Source organism: Tachyglossus aculeatus, chromosome 22, assembly GCF_015852505.1.
Source record: "Tachyglossus aculeatus isolate mTacAcu1 chromosome 22, mTacAcu1.pri, whole genome shotgun sequence".
In the NCBI taxonomy this organism is placed as follows: Eukaryota; Metazoa; Chordata; class Mammalia; order Monotremata; family Tachyglossidae; genus Tachyglossus; species Tachyglossus aculeatus.
This window is the reverse complement of record NC_052087.1, coordinates 23,280,799-23,295,361: the sequence shown is the minus strand read 5'-3', so window position 1 is coordinate 23,295,361 and position 14,563 is coordinate 23,280,799.

Genomic DNA, 14,563 nt, shown 5'->3' with positions numbered 1-14,563 from the left:
AAGGGAGAGAGTCACGGTGATGTAGAAGGGAGTGGGAGATGAGGAAAAGTGGGGCTTAGTCCGGAAAGGCCTCTTGGAAGGAGATATGACTTCATTAAGGCTTTGAAAGTGGAGGAGAGTAATTATCTGGTGGATTTGAGGAGGAGGGACATTCCAGGCCAAAGGCAGGATGTTGGCCAGGGATTGGTGGCGAAACAGGCGAGATTGAGGCACAGTGAGAAGGTACAGTGAGAGCCTAAGTCTTTCTTGGGCTCCTCCTCCACCCCCTTAACTGTGGGTACCTATCTATTCTCTGTTTACATCCACTCCCTAGGCTTCATTTGCTGCCATGGCTTCAACTATCATCTCTATGAATAAGATTCCCAAATCTATATCTCCTGTACTGATCTTTCTCCTTTGCAGTCTCATACTTCCTTCTGCCTCGAAAATATCTCCACTTGGATGTTGCTCAAACCTAAACATCTCAAACTTAACATATGCAAAACAGAATTCTGCATCTTCCTACATAAACCCTATCCTCTCCCATCTTTCCCTCTCTTAAGACCATAACCTTGGTGCTATCCTTTACTCATCTCTCTTGTTCTATTCACATATTCAATCTATCACTAAGTCCTGTCACTTCTACTTTCACATAATTAAAATCTACCCTTCCCTCTCCACCCAAACTGTTACTATGCTGATCCCAGCACTTATCATATCCCACCTAGAATACTGCATCATCTTTCTTGCTGACCTCCCTGTTTTTTATCTCTCCTCATGGAAGTCCTTACTTCACTATACTGACTGGCACAATTTTCTAAACAAAAAAATTCAGTTCACATCACCCTTCTCCATAAAAACCTCCAAAGGTTGCCCATCTACCGTCACATCAAACATCGGCTTTAAAGCACTCAATCAGTTCATCAACTCCTGTCTTACTTTGCTGATTTCCTACTATTACCCAGCATACATGCAGATTTTCGGCCTTCATAATAATAATGATGATGGTATTTGTTAAGTGCTGAGCACCGTTCAAAGCACTGGGATATATAGAAGATTATCAGATTGTCCCACGTGGGGCTCACAATCTTAATCCCCATTTTACAAATGAGGTAACGGAGGCACAGAGAAGTTAAGTGACATGCCCAAAGTCACACAGCTGACAAGTGGCGCAACCGGGATTAAAACCCATGACCTCTGACTCCCAAGTCCGGCCTCTATCCACTAAGCCACACTGCTTCCCTTCATCACAAGATATTGTATTTTTCCATCTCTAACCCAATAAAACTTAGAGATGTCAGTTGAATTTCCTTTTTGATTAGTGACCTTATGGTGGAAAGCCCAGAGAAGTGGCAAGTAGCCATTTGTAGAGGGAAATATGAGAAGAGAGAAGAGCTTAACTCTCACTGTGGGCTGGGAATGTGTTTGTTATTGCATTGTACTCTCCCAAGTGCTTCGCACAGTGCTCTGTCCACAGTAAGCACTCAATAAATATGAGTGACTGACACTGTGAATTTGCTGTAAAGTAGTAGTAATTATATTCATTAAATACTTAACATATGCAAAGCACTAGGTGAGAATTAAACATGGTCTTGGCATCATCGTTCTGCAGAAACGTTCAGGACATGTCATCACCCTCCTCAAAAATCTCCAGTGGTTACCTATCCACCTCCATAGCAAACAATAACTCCTCACCATTGGCTTTAAAGCCCTCAGTCACCTTACCCCCTCCTACCTCATCTTGCTCTCGCTTTCTATAATCCAGCCCACATACTTCACTCCTCCGGTGCTAAACCTTCTCATGGTGCCTCGATCTCGCCTGTCACGCCACCGACCTCTGGCCCATTTCCTGCCAATGGCCTTTAATGCCCTCCCTCCTCAAATCCACCAGATGATTACTCTCCCCCGGTTCAAAGTCTTATTGAAGGCACATCTCCTCCAAGAGATCTTTCCAGACTAAGCCTCACTTCTCCTCTTCTCCCACTCTTTTCTGCATCATGCTGACTTGCTCCCTTTGCTCTTCCCCATGCCTCCAGCCCCACAGCACTTATGTGTATATCTGTAACTTTATTTTCACTATCTGTTTTTTTATTTGTACGGATGTCTGTCTCCCCGTCCCCACCTCCCCCACCCCCCCCCCCGATCCTGACTTTGAGTTTATTGTGGGCAAGGATTGTCACTGTATTGTACTTTCCCAAGGGCTTAGTACAGTGCTCTGCACATAGTAAGCACTTAATAAATACGATTGAATGAATGAATGAGTGAATCACTACAACAAGCAGTTTCAGACTGGGGTTTCCACAGAGGGAGAAGTTTGGGAGAAGCTGAAAGGAAAGACTGGATCAGTCTGAGCTCTGGTATTCCATAGGTTGGCCCTGGAGGCTGAGGGGATTCTGAGAGGCAGCTGCTTCAGAAGCTAATGCCTGCTTTCTCCAAGCCTATAGAATTCAAGAGTCCCTTCCCAGACTAGGACATTTTCCGGTGGCACTGCCCTACAGTGTGCATGGCAAATCTGCTCTCCATCCCTCTCTTCCTCCTCCAACATTACTGCTGGCCCCTCTTAGGCCACAAAAAAGGTGGGACTAGGGATGTCCTGGGGCAGACAGTAGAAGGACCAGGGGAGAAATGTGTATGGGAGGGGCAGGGGTAGTGAGCTGCATCCTTAGCTGTCACCATTGGGGACCTGCCACAGGTAAATTGCACAGGGGCCAAATCCAAAACTGATCCACAGTCTTGGGGAACTGGCAGAAGGGGAGGGTAAGAATGACTGCTTGACTGTTTGAGACCCACACAACTCTTGCTGTCGTCTCCATCAGACGCAGGAAGGACTGAATCATAAGACATAGTTGAGTCCAGAAGTGGTGACAGGAGAAACAATTAACATATTGGGGGTGGAAGGGAATCAGGAAAGGCATGAACAGAAGGGAAGACTTTTTTTGTTACAAGTATGACATTAAGTTGCATTAGATTGTGTAAGCCTGTAATGAGGTATAAATTCGGAGACCTAAGAAGTGCAGTTCATCAAAGCTCAGATGATCTAAGTCAAGAACTTCCTGGACACCGACGGTCTTTATTTATTTCTTTTAACTAGCTTACAGCAAGATTAAAACCAAATAATAATTTTGCAAAGAAGAGGTTGGGGTGCTATGAAGCTGGTAAACAGTGAAATTTAGGATGATTACCCATGTAGCAAATTTGTCCAAAAGAATCACTAATATAGGTCTGGATGTGTTGCAGGGAGTCACTTACAGTTGTGTTCGGTGATCAGGAAATTACTTTATATTCATAAGGTTTACATTCCTGCTTAATTTAAACCTAATGTATTCTTTATCAAGTACATTATTACCTAGTTAGTGGTTCTTACTCTGTATTACACTTGCAATTCAGTCAATATAGCAAGAAGCAGCATAAAATTTCTGGAGAATGAAAGCACCCTCAAGGTGTTCTATGACATCACTGGAGAGCCTTCTTGACATAGGATACCATTAACTAATCTGACTTTATGGAAAGACAGACTCCTATTTGCCAAATTCCTCAAAGATTGACCATTATAGCAGTGACTTTACAGAGAAATCATTTCTTTTCCCAAATCTACTAGGGCTCAGCTTTGGCATTAGTAGAGAAAAAATGGTGAGACAGGGAGAAGAGGGCAGGGTTGGACAGAATCCTGCTACGAGTTTTGCAGAGATTAGTAGGCAAACAGTTCTTCTACTTCCAGGAAGGTTTTCATAGGGCCTCTGGGTGGGATCCGGTCCCAGCCACCCACCTGGAGGCCCCAATTTACCTCCAGTTATTCTTGTCCTGGGTCGGTCCAACTGCACACCTCTCCCAGCAAGGAAAAAAAGCTATTGGTTTTTCATGGAGATTAGCAGGTATACAGGAGTAAAGTTGCAAGAGAAAATGGTATTTTCTGTTTTCTCTCTCATATGTTCTCAGTTTATTGTTGGACTTCAAAAGGTATTGAAACTCCTTGAGGCTTGTAAAAGGAAGAAAAACAACATTTTGCATGGAAAGAGCACAGAACTCGTAAGTAGTCAGAAGGACTGTAAAGCAGAGTGCCTGATACCCCTTTTCTCAGAGTTTCTGCTTTTGCTATAGAAAAGTCTCTAAGATTCCCCAAAAGCTACCACTTCCAAACTGCTCTAATCTCTGAACTGGCTTAGGGGACTCAACAGACAGGTTTTTCCCATCAATCAGATTGAGGGGATAACTTGTCCAAAAATTAAATTCTGCCTTTGGTAACCATTTCCAGGAGGGGAGGGTAAAGGGGAGGTAAGATGCTAAACCAATATTTTAATAAGAAGAATCCAAATAACCAAGGTTTCATATAAGATTTTAATTTGTCATGGGAATCAGACATTTGAAAACCACAGGCCTATCACATACGTATACAAAGAGTAAGGGAAGGCAGAGACTGTCTTCCAGTGCTGAACATAGCTTTATTGAGAATGAATGAAAGTTGGCTATTCCAACAGCTACTTTATGGTGAACTGAAATAGGACAACCATAAACACGAATCAACCAATAAATGCTTACTGTGTGTAGGGTACTGAATGTAGTGATTGGGAGAGCACAATACAACAAAGTTGAAAGCCAAGTTCCTGCCCGCAAAGAGCATACAGTGTAGAATAGGGGCAAACATTAAAATAAATAGCACATATGTATATAAAGATATGGGGGCTGAGGGTGGTATGACTCTGAAGTACTTAAAAAGCACAGATCTAAGTGCAGAGGTGACCAAGAAGGGAAAATGCGTAGGGGAAATGAGGGCTTAATCCTGAAAGGTCTCTAGGAGGAAATTCATTCATTCATTCATTCAGTCGTATTTATTGAGCACTTACTGTGTGCAGAGCACTGTACTAAGCACTTGGGAAGTACAAGTTGGCAACATATAGAGATGGTCACTACCCAACAATGGGCTCACAGTCTAGAAGAGACTGTGGGGAGAAAGTTTCAGGACAGAGGGAGGACATAGGGCAAGAGGTCAAAGGTGAGAGAAAGAAGATTGAGGTGTAGTGAGTAAATTGGTGTTAGAAGAGTGAAACGTGCCAACTAGATTTTAGTAGGAAATCAGTATGATAATATAGAGGAATTGAGCTAATGAGTGCTTTCTGGTAAAGAGTTTCTCTTTGATGTGAAAGTGGATGAGAAGCCACTGAATGTTCTTGAGTGGGGATATGTGGACTGAATATAATTTTAGAAAAATGATCCAGGCAACAGAATGAAGTATAAACTGCAGGGGGGAGAGGAAGGGAGGTCAGCAAGGAAGCTGATACAGTAGTCAAGGGCAGGATTTAGTTCTTAGGTCAGCATAGTAATGGTTTGGATTTAATGAAGTTGGGAAGGGAGAACCTACAATATTTGGTGACATTGAATATATGGGTTGAATGAGAAAGATTCTGGGCTTGTGAGATGAAGAGGCTAATGGTGTTGTCTACAGTGATGGGAAAGACTGGGAGAGGACAAAGTTTGGGTGGCAAGATGAAGAGTTCTATGCTGGACATTTTTAGTTTGAGATGCTGATGGGACATCCGAGTAAAGAGGGATCTATGAAAAATATGTTTTTAAAAAGGTAGTGAGGTTTACATCACAAACTGCTGCATAAAACTGAGTGTCCAGAGATAATTGTGATACAGTGGCTAACCTGGCATGCTGGAATTAAAAATTAAGTGACTGAGTAATATAATGCAGAAGCATTCAGAGGCTTATTAGTTTGAAACAGGACCGAAAACAGTGCCACATACAGCACACAGCTAGCAGGTCAGATTAACACTTGTGAATGAAAACTGTTCAGTTTGGATGGTTGGTCATGCATGTGCCTTAAAACACATGTGCTTGTTAGTGGTGTTATCTTTGAATATGAAGGAGAAACATATATTTTTGGGGAAAAAAATTGAAATACCCCAGGGAGTTAGGAGTGTGAAAGATTGAAACAACTATTACTAAGGTAAGATTTCCACATTTCAAATCAAGCAGGAAATAGGACATACAGTTAACCCCCATTATAATATTTTCCTTTCAGTGCTCTTTTATAATAGCCACTACTAACTTTTAATGTCACTATATCTTACTGCATTAATCATTGAGTTAACATTGTAAAGGTTACTCTTGTCTTACCACCTTCCTTACCCCTCTTTTCAAACTTTTAAACTGTTTTCCCTGACTTGAATAGCATGATTAAGACCCAAATCAATTTAACATGAGATAATGGCATACCTATTCAGTTTAGATAATGATAGGTCTCTAGAGTGAGCACAAGGTGATTTTTTTTCCTGACTAGGATGCAAAGTAGTCATTTGAAAAACGTTTTCCATTTTGTACATTTAAAAATCTAAAATTCAAAATATTTCATCATTCTTACAAATTACATTATATTAGAAGCAAAAGACAGATTTGGGTTTCACGCTTGACAGAATGTTGCATATCATTAAACTAGGGATAGATTAATTGACACCCCAACCAAAGCAAGTATGGACCTAGACATTCCACCCAGCATTCCATGAAGAAAGCATTGGCAAGCAGGAAAGAAAAACCAATGGGATTTAACAGTTCCCACAAATGAACAAGATAATTGAGGGAAGAAGATCACAAGATAATGATCTACAACTTCTGAGAGATTTTAAAACTAATTAAATGACTCTCCTTTGAAAAACCCAACCTAATTTGCTAGCTATATGGATTCAAGTCTGAGCGGCTTGAGAGAGTCCTGAAAATTTAGGATTAACCCGAAATGATTCACCAATGAATCTCATAACCCAGTGGATCCACATTAACCTTTCCCTTTATTCCAGATGTAGTTTGAAGAGAAAAAAATCACTTACCATATGTGGCAGATTGGGGTGGAGTTTCTCAAGATAGGAGCAGAACTTCCTAGCTCCTACGCAGCAATCTATAAAACAACAAAACAGACTCTTTCCTTTCCTCCCTTCCAAAATTCAGTTCCACCTCCAGCACGGTGCTTTTCATCCTATTGGTCCAAATCCCAAATCCTCCCTAGACTATTCCAAACACCATGAAGGATGTGGTATAGGGAAGCCTGACCCCTGAGGCTTGGCTAATATTGTGTGATTATACTTATTATATATTTTAAACACTGTTTTTTATCAGTATTATCTTTGACCCTTTTTTAGATCCTGGAAGACATGAATACACTTCACACTATTTCCTAAAGGAAGCTAAACTTTGTTTAGCCCTCTTTTGCTTTACACTCCATTTTCATGAGTCCAATTAATAATGTCACCTGGCACTCAATCAGAATAATTTGGGCTAAAAAATATATTCTCTGAATCAACCAGGCAATTTTTCTTTTTGAGGGGGGGAAAAAAATCAAGATTTGTTGAACCTTCTGTGTTCAGTACTTACATATTTTATTCTGTTACATGTCTGAGGTTTGAGTTAAATATCTGTGAAGCAAAAGGGAAAAATAAAAAGAAGCAAATCTTTCCTTGCTCTGTAAGGCTGAATAGTCAGGTGCATTTTAGAAAATCTAAAAGTGCCTAAATAAGTGGAAAAGAAAGCATACAAGAGCAATTTCATGAATTAAGAGGATAACAGCAAGGGAACACAGCAGGTCTCAATAGGGTAAAGTAATGTATAATACTCAGTGACAACATTTTTAATGTTGTTAATTTTAATGATAACACTTGCGGAGTATAAAACCTGAATAGCAAACCAAGGAAGAAACAATATTTACAACCATACTGTAACAATTATTTGAATTCTGTCAGCAAGGGACAAGTTAATCTATAAAACTGACTTTCCGTTAGAGAACTGAAGAAAAATCAAAGAAATCTATGTTTTCATTCTTTGATAAATTCTACTTCATTAGTTGGTTGAACAGTTATATATATGGGTACATTTCAATCTCTTTTAAGAGGATTACATATTTGAAATGGAAAAGATTTGAATTAGTTTTGATTAGCATTTCAATTATTGTTTTACCAAGGGAAGTAAAGAATAAGAATAACTAACTGGATAATTCAGGCAATCGAGTTCACAACATTTTATGGTATATAAATGTGGAGAGCATGTGGAGAACTGGAATTATATGGATAACTTAGCCATTTCAATTAATAATGAAGATCTGTCCTATGTCATTTTGTGTAGGATTTACCACAGGTTTGTGGATTTTGCAGAACAGCACATAAATCAGGTGAAATCCAACAAGATGTATCAGCTTGTGATCAATTGTCTTCACATTTTAAATTACAAAAATTCCCGATTTTACAATCAAGAGGCAGTGCAAGGGAAGAGGGAGTTTCCTTGACCCTGGTTAGCCTCTCTCCACTGACCCCAAAGACCCTGCTGTGGATATGGAGTTTGTCATACCCAGAGTCCTGAAATGATCAGGACCTATGCTGCTGATTATCTTGTGTTTTAATTTTAATAAGACGCATGATACTCTGCTTGTCTGTAAAAAGAGTTGTGAAATCACAGTAAATGAGGTTAGGAAATGTGTTGTGGTATTTAAGTGCTTGAATGATGACTGAATTATTTAACCTTATTACTATATTCTTCTTCCTTTGCCCTATTCACTTCTGCTTTAATTAAAAACTTACTTGTGCCTGATTCATATGATAACAGAATCAGGCAGGAAGGATAAATAATCTGGAGTATTTTTCTTGTAGCAATGACACAAGATAATAAACATTTCCTTTACAGCTGCAGGATCTCTGGTAGAATCATCAAATAATCAGTTACTGGAAATTACTAAATAAGGAAGTGCATGAAGAATAAACTGCACATATGAGATTTCTAGTGATACATATAAATCTGCAAAGGTATACATAAAATAAGTCAACCACTACAAACATTAAATTAGAGCCAAAGAAGAATATGTGTTTGTATACATATACACCCACATGATTTGGAACTCATTCATCTAACTGAAATACACGACTGATAGTTTACCTTCCTGCTTTAATGATGGCATTTTAAGTGCTTATTATATTCATTCAATCATAGTTATTGGAGCACTTACTGTGTGCAGAGCACTCTACTAAGCGCTTGAGAGAGAACAATACAACAAGTACTCTGCCAATTCTGGGACATTTGTATATTTTCCTTTAAAATATCCAGAATCTCCTTTAGAAAGTAATGTTTTAATTTCAGCTAAACCGGTTTTCTGGAGCATTATCTCCTGTAACATTATCAGATCATATTATTATATGATCTGGACCTGGGATCCCTACCTGCATCATGAAAGGCATAAGGGGAGCAGGAGAGAGAATGCAGATGGTTCAACCCACACAGTTATAGCTACCTGTGTCAGAGGTCATGGGTTCAAACCCCGGCTCCGCCAATTGTCAGCTGTGTGACTTTGGGCAAGTCACTCAACTTCTCTGTGCCTCAGTACCTCATCTGTAAAATGGGGATTAAGACTGTGAGCCCCCCGTAGGACAACCTGATCCCCTTGTAACCTCCCCAGCGCTTAGAACAGTGCTTTGCATATAGTAAGTGCTTAATAAATGCCATCATTATTATTATTACCTGAAAACCAACTTAAGTACATGACCTGCTGGGGATGGACATTCTTCAGGGATCACACAAGGCATGAGGGAAGCAGAAAAGAGAATGTAGATGATTCAGCCCACACAATAATCTTTACCTAAAAAACAACTTAAGTGCATGACCTGCTGGGGATGGACATTCCTTTTCTGTCTTTAGACACCCCAACAGTATTACATGAAGAACAAATACATTACATATCAGTTTCACTGAAAGCACTGTGTATTTCATCATTTGTACTCAGTAACTAGAAGGAAATGAATAAATAATAAAATCAGTTTTAGGACCTTCTGGGGAGTGAGAAGGTGTTACCTTTCTCCCTTAAATAGAGGCCTTGGTTGGGTGTTACAGAAATATTTTTCTTAAAGGTGATGACATGCTGGAATGATTGAGAAAGCAATGAAAACTTTATAACTGTAATTCAGTAAATACTAAGTACTAAAAAGGTGCAAATAACTAAAAAAAGCATTAATAAATGGTTGGATAATATTTATGCTGGGGTATAGTGAATGAACATTTATTTTTATATATAAACTGAAATTATTTTTAAAAAATTAAGAGAAAGGGTTCTTACTTTACCTGGTTCAAAGTCAGTATAATTATGCTTATAAAGTAAAAGTAAATTTAGGGTTGAACCTTTGAGTAGATAATGATGATGTGGATTAAACTGTAGATGATTTACCCATGGTCAAGGTAGCAGAATTGCTCAAGGCATCTTAAAAGAATCTGGGGCAAAGGACTGTAAAACATTCTACAGAAAGCAATTAGTGTTGTTGTTTCATTATTTTCTCCATAGTTAATTTTGATGAGTCAAGGTTGTACTGTTTTCTGCTGAATACCCTTGTGAAGTTCAATACACATAAAATAATAATGAAGTGGGGATTAAAGAGGACATCCTTCTTATCCACTTTAAAGATTCAAGTTTATTCTTTTCCCAGCAGCACACCATGAAACCATAAAAATTTAATCATTCAATAGAAAATAGAAAGATTTATACTCTTTGTTGCTATCGGGATGTGCATAAGATGCTTGATCACACAAGAGCCTATTATTTAGTTCAAAGTCACTGCTACACGATAAGAGTTTGTATGCTTGCAATCAGTTTATGGTGGGATCTTGAATTAAATTGCAGAATGCCTGTACAAAGCTTGAGTGGCCTTTTTACCTGTATAAAATGCACAAATCCTGAGAAACCACTCTCCAGAGCTTCACAATTACAAGATTTCTTATTTTCCCGTTCCATAGCATGCATATGAGGAAAGTGGAGAGGATGCATGTGAAAACTCTTAACTCCAGCCCCAAACTTTCATGTGCAAGGTGTCCCCAGGAAGGTTTCTCTCTTCCTCCAATTCAAGTATTTAACAAATCAAAGCTCTTTACTGATAAATTCACATTTATCAGTCATGATAAAGTCATGCCTAAATATTTATTTATATGAATAACATAGAGAAAATACCTGGACTTAGAAAGTATTTCTTGCCAGTTGCCTAAAGGGATAAAGAATCACTTTTGCAGTATACCTTAGGGAAAATTACATACTAGTGATACTTAAATATTTTGCAGTTTTCTATAATGGTATGACATGCCATAGTAACAAATATCACTGAAGAAGAGACCATAAATAAGAGAAGGTCATAGTGCTGGCTTTAAATTTGTGTGCCTATCTACCCCATTAGTTGGTTATCTGCTTGTAAGCACTGATCATGTTATATGCATCTGTTGTAACATCTTTAAGAGACAACAGCATGATCTAGTGGAAAAAGTATGGGCCTGGGATTGAGAGGACCTGGGTTCTAATACCTGCTGCATGACTTTGGGGAAAGTCATTAAACTTCTCTGTGCCTCAGTTTTCTCTTCTATTTAATGGGGATTCAACATGTGTTCTCTCTTTAACTGAGACTGTGAGCCTTATTATCTTGCATATACCCCAGTGCTTAGTACAAAACCTGAAGCAAAGTTAGCACTTAACAAATAGCATTACTACCATTATTATTAGAGCATGTGGTGTGCCTCAATCAATCAATCAAACAATGGTATTTGCTAAGCGCTCACTTTCTGCAGAGGGCTGTATTAAGCATTGGGGTACTATGATATAATATAGTTGGTAGACTCTAATCCTACCTTGAAGGAGATTAGAGTCTAATATCTAGCCACAATACTTACTTGTCTTTGTAAGAAAAGAATTGAACTCACAAGAATCTCTGGAACTTCCGATATAAAAAACACACTTTGGTAGATTTGATCATTTGCTAATTGACACTTGCTTTTTCCATAGGATGCGGAAAAAACTGGACAGACGTTTGCTGCTCCTTTTCTGTGCCAGAAACCAAGGTAGCTTTGTAGAGCTATATTTAAGGGCATTTCATCCTAGACATTTCATCTTCAATTGGTTGACATGACATGCTCTTAAAACAATATTCTGTCTAGTTAAGAAGGAACATAGATATAATGTAAATTTGAATTTATCAAATGGGGTTGGCAGAAAACTTTGGAGCTTAAACGTTGAAACAAAACATATCAGTTTTCATATCATGTCATATCAAAACATAACATATCAAATCATATCCTCCTGTCTCTCCCCACTTCAGTCTATACTTCACTTTGCTGCCCAGATCATCTTTGTGCAGAAACGCTCTGGGCACGTTAGTCCCCTCCTCAAAAATCTCCAGTGGCTGCCTGTCAACCTACGAAACAAGCAAAAACTCCTCACTCTTGGCTTCAAGGCTCTCCATCACCTCGACCCCTCCTACCTCACCCCCCTTCTCTTCTTCTACAGCCCAGCCCCGACCCTCCGCTCCTCTGCCACTAACCTCCTCACTGTACCTCGTTCTCTCCTGTCCCACTGTCGACCCCCAGCCCACGTCCTTCCGCTGTCCTGGCATGCCCTCCCTCCATACATCTGCCAAGCTAGCTCTCTTCCTCCCTTCAAAGCCCCACTGAAAGCTCATTTCCTCCAAGAGGCCTTCCCAGACTGAGCCCCCTTTGTCCTCTCCTCCTCCCCATTCCCCCGCCCTGCCTCCTTCCCCTCCCCACAGCACTTGTATATATAATGGTACAGATTTATTACTTTATGTATTTTACTTGTACATATTTACTATTCTATTTATTTTGTTAATGATGTGCATATAGCTTTAATTCTATTTGTTCTGATGACTTTGACACCTGTCTACATGTTTTGTTTTGTTGTCTGTCTCCCCCTTCTAGACTGTGAGCCCGTTGTTGGGTAGGGACCGTCTCTATGTGTTGCCGACTTGTACTTCCCAAGTGCTTAGTACAGTGGTCTGCACACAGTAAGTGCTAAATAAATACGATTGAGTGAATGAATGAATCAGTATTAGATTCTTTAGATTCTTTAAAAAGTGTATGTTTCTGTTTTGGGTGGAAGTGAAACCAAAAGTCTAAAAGTTCTATAGTCAATACTGCATAAGTCTTTGCACTTCCTTTTGAATTCCTACAGGTTCTGCTTGATAAACACAAGTATTGCATCACTGCCATTTTCTATTAATTACCTAACATGTTTAGAAAAAAATAGAAGCATTGCTTACCACTTTGAAAGTGGACATATGCCTTTCAGTGGGAATGTCAAAAAATGAGTCAGAACTTTGGGGGACAAGATAAAGGAGGGGGTTGGACCTTTATCTTATGTATTCCAAATGAAACGGCAGCATACTAAAAATCAGAATAACAAGTCTGGGTTTTAGAGAAGGACAGCTCATTTTTCAGAATGAAGGGTCTGATATATGTTTTGAATGAATCTTTCAGGAAGTGAATTAAACCTGACCTTCAGGACTTTCAAGGTTCAGCCATCAGTCTTTATCACAGCAGGTTTTGAAACAACAACTTCAATAAACTTTTAGGTTCACATTCTGTGTTCATCATTATCAAAAATAGATACTGTTCTACATGGTGTCAAGGAAATTCCATATTCATCATCCCCACCACAAGTGAAAATAAAGAAATAGTATGGAGTCCAAAAGTTTTTAACTTTCCATTTAGACACAAATTAGTTTGGAAAATTCTTTTCAGTTGTTGATAAGGCATTTGATTGAGTAAAGATTAAATTTGGTATAAATTTATGAATGAGATGTAAGTAATCTTCCTAAACTGACATACGTTTTAAATGATATTATTTGAAATTTTACTTGTCGGTTTCCAGCTACTGAGAATTTCATATGGAAAGATACATAGTTTAGTGTGAGAAGATTTTGGACAAAAACTATTGGAATCAGTCATTATCAGATAATCAAAGGCTAACGTCTTTGAAGAAAGAAAGAAAATGAAAGGATTTGCTTTGATTTTAGGTGTTATTATTTATATTTTTCGTATTTAAGGCAGAATATAACTTCCTTATGATGGAAAGTGTGAGTTCCCATCTCATCAACACAAACAGAAAATTGAGGCGAGACATAAGTGAAAATTCAAAGTTTAGACAAAGTAGTAAGTTTGCAAAAATATAGTGTAACAAGCTTGATAATTTTGCCAAATGTTAGCTCATTCTTAGTGTCAATTTAATGAATAGGATACCATTCAAGAACGACCAAATTTGGACAATTACTGCTCAGGACGTTTTAAGGCATCAATAAAAGAGGAAGGCTGAAGGAGGTATCAGAAAAGAATAAAGGGGATTATAAATTATAGATGTTTATACCCAGTAAGTTTTCCATAAATACTTTAATGATGATAAGAATGATGGACTGTGGAGGCAGATAAGAAATCGAAGAACTAATCGAGCAAAGAGCAAAACACAATTGACTACCTGAGCTGCAAAAGCCAATTGAGCCAACATAAGTAGTTATGTTATTTGGGAAATGCTTACTGATACAACACACTATACTGCTTGGGAAAATGCAAGAGAAGCTAAGATCTCCTCCCCGTCCACAAGGTGCTTACAATCTAAAATCAAAGAAAAGGGTTAGATGTGGGAAAGTTCCTCATCCAACCAAATGGTGTAGCTTAAAGACTCAAGAGGTGCTAGACCACACCACTGCATCATTTTTCTCCCCAGGATAAGAACTATAATATTAAGAATGATAATAACTGTGGTTTTTGTCAAGTGCCTACTATATGCCAGCCACTG